Below are 9301 nucleotides of genomic sequence, written 5' to 3' on the forward strand. Positions count from 1 at the left end.
GATTTGAAAAATTCTTTCAGTGTTAGATAGCCCATTTATTGAGGACGGCTATAGGTTATATAACATCACGCTAAGACTAACACAAGGGGAGCGCCAATAAAGAATGTTTCAAAATAGGGGTTTAAATAGCTCCTTAACATTCTATAATTTAAAAATATCTTCACTTTCTACGTAAATGAAGGTGGGGGGGGGTAAAATTTAGCGTTATGCCACAGTAACTATTCCACGCGGACGGAGTCGCGGGCAATAGCTAGTATGATATATAATATGTTTAAGAGACACTTCGCTTAATACGAATAATAATTTATCTTTGTAATTAAAGGTGAGTTTTATTTGGTATTACGCATTACAAATAAAGGATAGGTATACATATTCTGTCGCGGGCTTTTTTGTAGGACTTTTTAAGATAAGATAAGCATTTTAAAGGTGTAACTTCAACGGTTTTTACGGCGCAGGCCAGAATGACTTGCACATTGCGGATTTTTTTCCTTACTTATCGTTATATTTTGGGTGATTCACACTATATCTTTTTATAAGTTATGGCTTATATCTTATTCTGATGTGTAAGCTATATTATTGTAAAGTTTCATCAAAATCCATTCAGTAGTTTTTGCGTCAAAGTGTAACAAACATACATCCATAGAAACTTTCGCGTTTATATATTATTATTTTATACTGCTTAATTTGGTGAACGAGCTCACAGTCCACCTGGTGTTAAGTGGGTACTGGAGCCCATAGACATCTAGAACGTAAATGCGTCACCCACCTTGAGATATAAGTTCTAAGGTCTCAGTATAGTTACAACGGCTGCCCTACCCTAAAAAACCGAAACACATTACTGCTTAACGGCAGAAATAGGCAGGGTGGTGGTACCTACCCGTGCGGACTCACAAGACGTCCGACCACCAGTTAGTAAGATTTTATGGTTCACGGAATTTCTGCTTCGGAGCTGACAACACCGGTTCGGGTTATCCAAAAGTCAAAGCTTGCGTTCAGTGTCAAATGTCGTTTGATAAACTTTGAGGCATGAAGGCGCCAATCGATATAATAGCTGTTTTGAAACATTGTCGACTGAGATGGCCACTCTATGGTAAGGGGCTACCGAAGCTCCTGGGTGACGTCACCAGGGATGCCCCTGATAAAGATCATTAGGGTTGGCAAGTATCTAGCTATCAATCAAACCCGCAAAATTATAATTTGCGTAATTACTGGTGGTAGGACCTCTTGGGAGTCCGCACGGGTAGGTACCACCGCCCCGCCTATTTCTGCCGTGAAGTAGTAATGTGTTTTGGTTTGAAGGGTGGGGCAGCAGTTGTAACTATACTTGAGACCTAAGAACTTATATCTCAAGGTGGGTGGCGCATTTACGTTGTAGATGTCTATGGGCTCCAGTAACCACTTAACACCAGGTGGGCTGTGAGCTCGTCCACCCATCTAAGCAATAACAAAAAATCTTGCTTTTATCAAGACAAAGACCACGTTATCACATCTCCGAAATTGAAGAGCTCCTTCGTCCATCAATACGCAAGCGTAGCCACTGTCATTAACCCTGTTATCGCCACCAACACCCGACCTGATCCTTTGGTCCAAATATCGTTTATATAGCTTAACTACTGTCTCCCAATTCAGAAGGCAGCGCGTCACAACCTCGCCTCGAAATAGTCCGGACCTTGTTACCAATCCGTGTAGGCTCTCTGCAATACATCTCAAAGAAATGTCTAGCTTATTGTCTTTTAAATCTATATATATAAAAATGAATTGCTGTTCGTTTGTCTCGCTAAAACTCGAGAACGGCTGAATCGATTTGGCTAATTTTGGTCTTGAATTATTCGTGGAAGTCCAGAGAAGGTTTAAAAAGAGAAAAAATATGAAAAAGTTCGGGAAAAAAAAACCATTTTCTTTTCCCTTTGATGTGTCCCCTTTTTGTGATGTGTCCCCTTTGTTTTTATTTTTTTAACAAAAGTTTAGGTATTTTATTTAAATGAAGGTGGGGGGGGGTAAAATTTAGCGTTATGCCACAGTAACTATTCCACGCGGACGGAGTCGCGGGCAATAGCTAGTATGATATATAATATGTTTAAGAGACACTTCGCTTAATACGAATAATAATTTATCTTTGTAATTAAAGGTGAGTTTTATTTGGTATTACGCATTACAAATAAAGGATAGGTATACATATTCTGTCGCGGGCTTTTTTGTAGGACTTTTTAAGATAAGATAAGCATTTTAAAGGTGTAACTTCAACGGTTTTTACGGCGCAGGCCAGAATGACTTGCACATTGCGGATTTTTTTCCTTACTTATCGTTATATTTTGGGTGATTCACACTATATCTTTTTATAAGTTATGGCTTATATCTTATTCTGATGTGTAAGCTATATTATTGTAAAGTTTCATCAAAATCCATTCAGTAGTTTTTGCGTCAAAGTGTAACAAACATACATCCATAGAAACTTTCGCGTTTATATATTATTATTTTATACTGCTTAATTTGGTGAACGAGCTCACAGTCCACCTGGTGTTAAGTGGGTACTGGAGCCCATAGACATCTAGAACGTAAATGCGTCACCCACCTTGAGATATAAGTTCTAAGGTCTCAGTATAGTTACAACGGCTGCCCTACCCTAAAAAACCGAAACACATTACTGCTTAACGGCAGAAATAGGCAGGGTGGTGGTACCTACCCGTGCGGACTCACAAGACGTCCGACCACCAGTTAGTAAGATTTTATGGTTCACGGAATTTCTGCTTCGGAGCTGACAACACCGGTTCGGGTTATCCAAAAGTCAAAGCTTGCGTTCAGTGTCAAATGTCGTTTGATAAACTTTGAGGCATGAAGGCGCCAATCGATATAATAGCTGTTTTGAAACATTGTCGACTGAGATGGCCACTCTATGGTAAGGGGCTACCGAAGCTCCTGGGTGACGTCACCAGGGATGCCCCTGATAAAGATCATTAGGGTTGGCAAGTATCTAGCTATCAATCAAACCCGCAAAATTATAATTTGCGTAATTACTGGTGGTAGGACCTCTTGGGAGTCCGCACGGGTAGGTACCACCGCCCCGCCTATTTCTGCCGTGAAGTAGTAATGTGTTTTGGTTTGAAGGGTGGGGCAGCAGTTGTAACTATACTTGAGACCTAAGAACTTATATCTCAAGGTGGGTGGCGCATTTACGTTGTAGATGTCTATGGGCTCCAGTAACCACTTAACACCAGGTGGGCTGTGAGCTCGTCCACCCATCTAAGCAATAACAAAAAATCTTGCTTTTATCAAGACAAAGACCACGTTATCACATCTCCGAAATTGAAGAGCTCCTTCGTCCATCAATACGCAAGCGTAGCCACTGTCATTAACCCTGTTATCGAACCCGATAAAATATGGGATTAATAATAAATGATAATAAATGAGGGCGATGCTGTAATTACGTACATCTCTGTCAGCACCTTTGACCGCGCCGCGATGATAACGATGCTCAAACAAAACAAAGTTAACGTCCGAAAGTGTTGCCGTGTGCCGATTGGTTCCATCACGAGCCTTGCAGTGTCCATGGCCTGATGTGGAAGACGCCCTGTATCTCCTATGGCCGTTCCATAGAGCATTTATCGAAGAAGTTACAGCTTGACTGCTGGTAGAACATCTCGTGAGCCCGCACGGGTCGTTACTATAACCTTGTCTAAATCTGCTGCGACGCATAATGCGTTCCAGTTTGACGTCGTCGTGGCCTAAGGGATAAGACGTCCGGTGTGTTCGTATCTAGCGATGCACCGGTGTTCGAATCCCGCAGGCGGGTACCAATTTTTCTAATGTTCACTATTGACTTCCACGGTGAAGTGTAATAAAAATCAAACCAGCAAAAATATAAGTTGCGTAATTACTGTGGTAGGACGTCTTGTGAGCCCGTGCGGGTAGGTACCACCAACCTGCCTATTTATGAAGCAGTAATGTGTTTCGGTTTGAAGGGCGGGGCCGCCGTTGTACTGTAAAAACGGAGACCTAAGAACTCATATCTCAAAGGGTAGGTGGCGGTATTAACGTTATTGATATTTAAGGCCGCGGTGGCCTCCGAAACTCCGAACACCAGGTTATCCGTGAGATCGTCCATCGGTCTAAGTAAAGAAAATAAAGATACTCCCACTCCTCAGACCAGACATCCTGTCTCGAGCCGTCTACATTAATTATAAACTATAGAACAGCACAGTCAAAGCCAGATTAGATCTTAATTGCTTTAAATTAGCCTGATTAATGATCTCACTTGGCGACTGCAGGCGAATCTAATTGATTGTTTGACCTTGAACGCGACCCCCCGTCCCTTTCCGGGGGGTGTCGTGATAGGGACTCACCGGATTATGGACAGCAACGTTTTCTGAGCATGATTACCGGGATACTGCGATCGACCACGGGTAGGATGTCAATATATAAGATCGCACGGCTTTTCTATTTACGACTTATCATATTTATATATTTAATACAACTGGTATAATAATTACCGGGGGTAGCACCTCTTGTGAGTCCGCGCGGGTAGGTACCGCCGCCCCGCCTATTTCTGCCGTGAAGCAGTAATGCGTTTCGGTTTGAAGGGCGGGGCAGCCGTTGTAATTATACTTGAGACCTTAGAACTTATATCTCAAGGTGGGTGGCGCATTTACGTTGTGAATGTCTATGGGCTCCAGTAACCACTTAACATCAGGTGGGCTGTGAGCTCGTCCACTCATCTAAGCAATAAAAAAAAAATGTTTTCAAGTCGTGACAGCTTATTATGTTGCGGCGACCATTTAATGCAAGATGGACCGCTAGCTCGTTCATTCATTTAGGCAATACATTTTTTATTGCCCTTGTAGGTAGAGAGCATATGGCCCACCTGATGGTGTGTGGTTACGGTCGCCCATGGATTTCAGCAATGTCAGGGGCAGAGCCAAGCTGCTACATAGCATTAAGTACTCTAGGTCAGCGGTCGGGGAACTTTTTTAATTATTACCCCAAAATATTTTTGTGTAAGTTGATATTACTCCATGGCGAAGAACAAAAAAAAAATGAAATCGTTTCTTTTTAGCATCTTTCATATTATAGCCCCCATGATAATTTTGAAAAGAAAACAATAACTAAAAACTTTATTTAAACATCATTTATCCTTTATCAATGTAATACTTACACATGACGCCTACAATAAAATACCTGGGTCAGTAACGTGAACTTTGTGTTTCCAAATAATGTGTTCTATCTCATTCTCTCGCCGGCTGAATCCTATACATTTATGTGTTTGTGTCTCTATGGACTTACTTTTTCGTTTCGTTTCATTTTGTTTCGTTTCATTTCGTTTCCCCCGAAATTTCATTTTACCCCATTTGGGGTAATTTACCCCGGTTCCCCGACCGCTGCTCTAGGCGAATTGAATTTGATGATTACATTGTTATTTGAAGGCTGACGCTTCTCGTGCACTCCCATGCTTATTGTACTATTGTATACCATTTATACTATTACTATCCGACGAGTAGTTACTGGAGTTATCCTTAATAACACATATCTAATGACTTCGACAACATTTATAATGTTCTCCCTTTATTCTGTTAAAGTCGGTTATATGTTTTTTGTTCAAATTGTAAGTTATTTTAATCATATCTCTAACATCGGGATATCTAAAAGTGGCGGGTGATATATTATTATAGTACGCAAGCGTCCCGATTCTGGTAAATTAATTCGTTTTCGGAATGATTCGTCCCAATAAAATGGCGATATATTTAGGACCCAAACAGAAGAAACATCTCGTTTTTACTATAGCACCGCCCGCCACCGGAGGAGAGTTCATCCATACTACCTGGAACCACTGCGTTCATCCACAGTGCGCTTCCAGAGATCTTTTTTGTCACGTACCATCCGGCTTTGGAATGAGATCCACTCGGCGGTGTTTCCCGAGCGCTATGACATGTCCTTCTTCAATCAAGACTTGTAGAGAGTACTTAACGGTAGGCAATGGCTTGGCTATGCCCCTGGCATTGCTGAAGTCCATGAGCGACGGTAACCACTCGCCATCAGGTAGGACGCATGTTTGTCTGCCTACAAGGGCAATAAAAATAAAATCGACATTTATGAAGACACTATGAAGAAAAAAAAACCTGTTTTCTTGTTTACGTAAATTTGTGAGGTCAAACTCAGTGAGTTTATTTGTAACCTTCTGCTGTTACGTAAACTAGCTTCTATCATCATTATTAGGCTTACCAACAGACACAGCCCACTGAGTTTCTCGCCGGATCTTCTCAGTGGATCGCGTTTCCGATTCGGTGGTAGATTCTGCGAAGCACTGCTCTTGCTTGGGTTCGTGTTAGCAACGTCGTCAGGCTTGAGCCCCGTGAGCTCACCTACATGTTAGCCTCTCAAGGCTATCAGCATAGGTAGGAAAAAAACATCAGGCTGATTCGTTGGGAGCCATGCTCTTGTATCGTCAGCAGAACTGTTTATTACTACGTGATGATATACAGAAGCGAGTGAAAAATAGTAGGACATATTCCAAGCACGCTCAGATGGGTATTATATAGGAAACATTGCAGTTATTCTACAGTGGGGCAGCCGTTGTTCTGTAAAAACTGAGACATTAGAACTCCTATCTCTAGGAGGGTGACGCCATTTACGTTATAGATGTCTATGGGGTCCGTTAACCACTTAACATGAACGTGAGCTCGTCATCAAAGCAATAAAAAAATTAAAAAAAACCACTTATCTATCGCGAAGCAATTCAAATATGCATAATATAATGATATGGAATACTCCAGAATGTACAATATAGGTATTAATAATAAAATACTTGATTGGGTTTTCTGTATTAAACAAGAAAACAACATTTAAAGCCCTCTTTTTAAATTAGTATTTTAAACAGTCTTTATTACATTACTAGCCGTACTCGCCCGCTTCGTTGGGAATTTAAAATTAACATTATTATTTATTGTCATTATTATTAGGGAGTCCAACACTCATATAAATATATCCTAAGCCTAGCCATTAAGTACATGTATTTTCTACATGGATACCAAGTTTCAAGTCAATCGGATGCAGGGTTCAGTATTTTTAACGGAACATCCGTAAAAACCACTGTAGATTTATATTATTAGTGTAGATGAAAAACTGAAGTAATCTCTTTACTGAATGACAGACAAATGAGGGGTTCTGTTTAAGAAAACTCTTATTTTTTAAACTAAAGAGTTTTATAGATTTTAAATGGTAATATTTTTCTTTACATGCCTAAAGGCATTCCGCTTTTAAGGGGGGGGGGGTCGTAAATAACTATCAAAGTTGCAGCCTTTTTTTTCAATGCAAGGGCGTTCACATGATGTCCATGGGCTCAGATAACAAATTACATCCGTTACGCCGCGAGTTAGTCGTGACCTTCAGTAATATTTTTTCCTACCTAAGCTGGTAGCCTTGAGAGGCTATGTCAGCGTAACCGGGCGAGTAGGTGAGCTCACGGGGCTCAAACTGGGAGTGTTGCTAGCACTGGCCCTAGCAAGAGCACTGAGAGCACCGAGAATCCGGCGATAAAATCAGTGGGCTGTGTCTATGGGTTAATTTACTCGTTGAGCCCTTCGTCGCAAGCGACAGGTCCGGCGAGGACGGCGACCGGTGCTTGAGGTACCTAAAAGAACCGTTAATGGATCGGGAGGATCCGTAATAACGTGGTTCAGTAATAGGAGGCTATCAAAAGCTAGCATCATAGAGAGAGATACTTCCTAAAAAGTCCCGTACGCGAAGCCGAGTTATACAGTGTGATTCTTTATAACGTGCACATATTTAAATGAGGGAATCCATGCTTAATTTTATTGAGGGAAAAATATTTAAAAAAATGCTAAAGATTTTTAAGATTTTTTTTATGTAATTTTTTAAATTTTTTGTTCATTTCTGTGACTCCGGTGTAAACAAAACGGTGTAACTTTTGAACTAAATGATCTATCGCGGTTAAACAAATTCCATTATGATTGGAAGTATTTAGGAGTCCTCATAAAATGAAAAATAGGAAGAGGAGAAAACTTCCCTTCAAAAAGAAGAGTCATTACACGCTTTATTTGTATGTATGTTTGTATGTTTGTAGCTGACTCCTTTAGACGCGATTTTGACCCACTTTAAACGGCCAGATTTCATTCAAACTTTGTAGATTTATCGAGGACTGATGACAATTCAATATTTAAAAAAAAAATAAAAAAATTGAAATTCAACTAAGAAATGAAAAATAAATAATAGTTTAAAAAAACTAAAAAACACGCTTTATATAAAATTCAACTAAAAAAATAGAAAATCAGTTTTAATAAATTTAAATTGAAAATAGTATAAAAAAAATATATTTTATTGTAAAAAAAGCGTGTGGGGCATGGTGTTATTAGTTATAAATATTTTTCTAACAGGTATGAGTAGAAGAATTATTATTTCTTTCAATAATATATTAAACAGCACCCCACCCTTTTTTACAATAAAAAAAAAATTTTTTTACACTGTTTTCAATTTCAATTAATTAAAAAAAAAAAAACTATTTTTTAGTTGAATTTTGTATAAAGCGTGTTTTTTATTTTTTTTAAACTATTATTTATTTATTTTCTGGATGAATCGTCTCGACTACACCTGTATGTATTTTTTTACCTATTACACATAAAAAATAAGCATTCAAATTTCGGTTATTCCCATATATTGTGGGTTCCCAATTGGGTGACATTATAATGTAATTTTCTACATAATTTTCAACAAAACTAATTCTCGTTATCGTGTTGTAGAAGTACCGTGTTATTTCTCTTTTCGTGTTAAAGTGGAACCGTGTTGTAAATAACTGTGTTAAAGGACGGATAAGTGTATAATGTAGACGCTAGTATCAAATGTAAAGCTATTTTTGAATATGAACATGCTTTTCTTGGAACATACGTGAGCTAATGTTAAGTAGACTATGTAAGTCAAGCATTAATGCAATAGTCTTGAATCTCTGCCCGCGAGCTAACTGTTTGCGATTACAAACAAAATATCCTCACTCATTACAATTGTGAATAACCTTCAAACAACAAAATGCTACCTCAGTATGGTATATTCAAACTAGGAACGATAGAGGAAAACATTACAAAAAAAAAAAAACATTACGCAAATAAAAAAGAAACCTCAAACAATGACACAATTGATTTTGCATGCAAAACTTTTAGTAACATAAAATCGATTTAGAATTAAAACGGAAGCTCACATAATTATTGTTCGAAATAAAAAAAAAAACTTACGTTTTATATCAGGAAAAAAAACGATTTAATGATTTTTTTGAAACTCCCGCGCACTGTAACGTCACGAC

General features: G+C 39.0%; 1 protein-coding gene across 2 annotated transcripts in view; it reads right to left on the minus strand.

The window, feature by feature from the left end:
- The window catches only part of LOC692888 (lysosomal thiol reductase IP30), a 28387-nt gene extending 19086 nt beyond the window's left edge, over nt 1-9301 (minus strand). For both annotated transcript variants that reach the window (NM_001110297.1, NM_001046732.1), the window contains 1 exon segment: nt 9234-9301. The gene's annotated coding sequence lies outside the window, so the exon portion shown is untranslated.

This window comes from Bombyx mori, chromosome 24, assembly GCF_030269925.1.
Source record: "Bombyx mori chromosome 24, ASM3026992v2".
Lineage (NCBI taxonomy): Eukaryota > Metazoa > Arthropoda > Insecta > Lepidoptera > Bombycidae > Bombyx > Bombyx mori.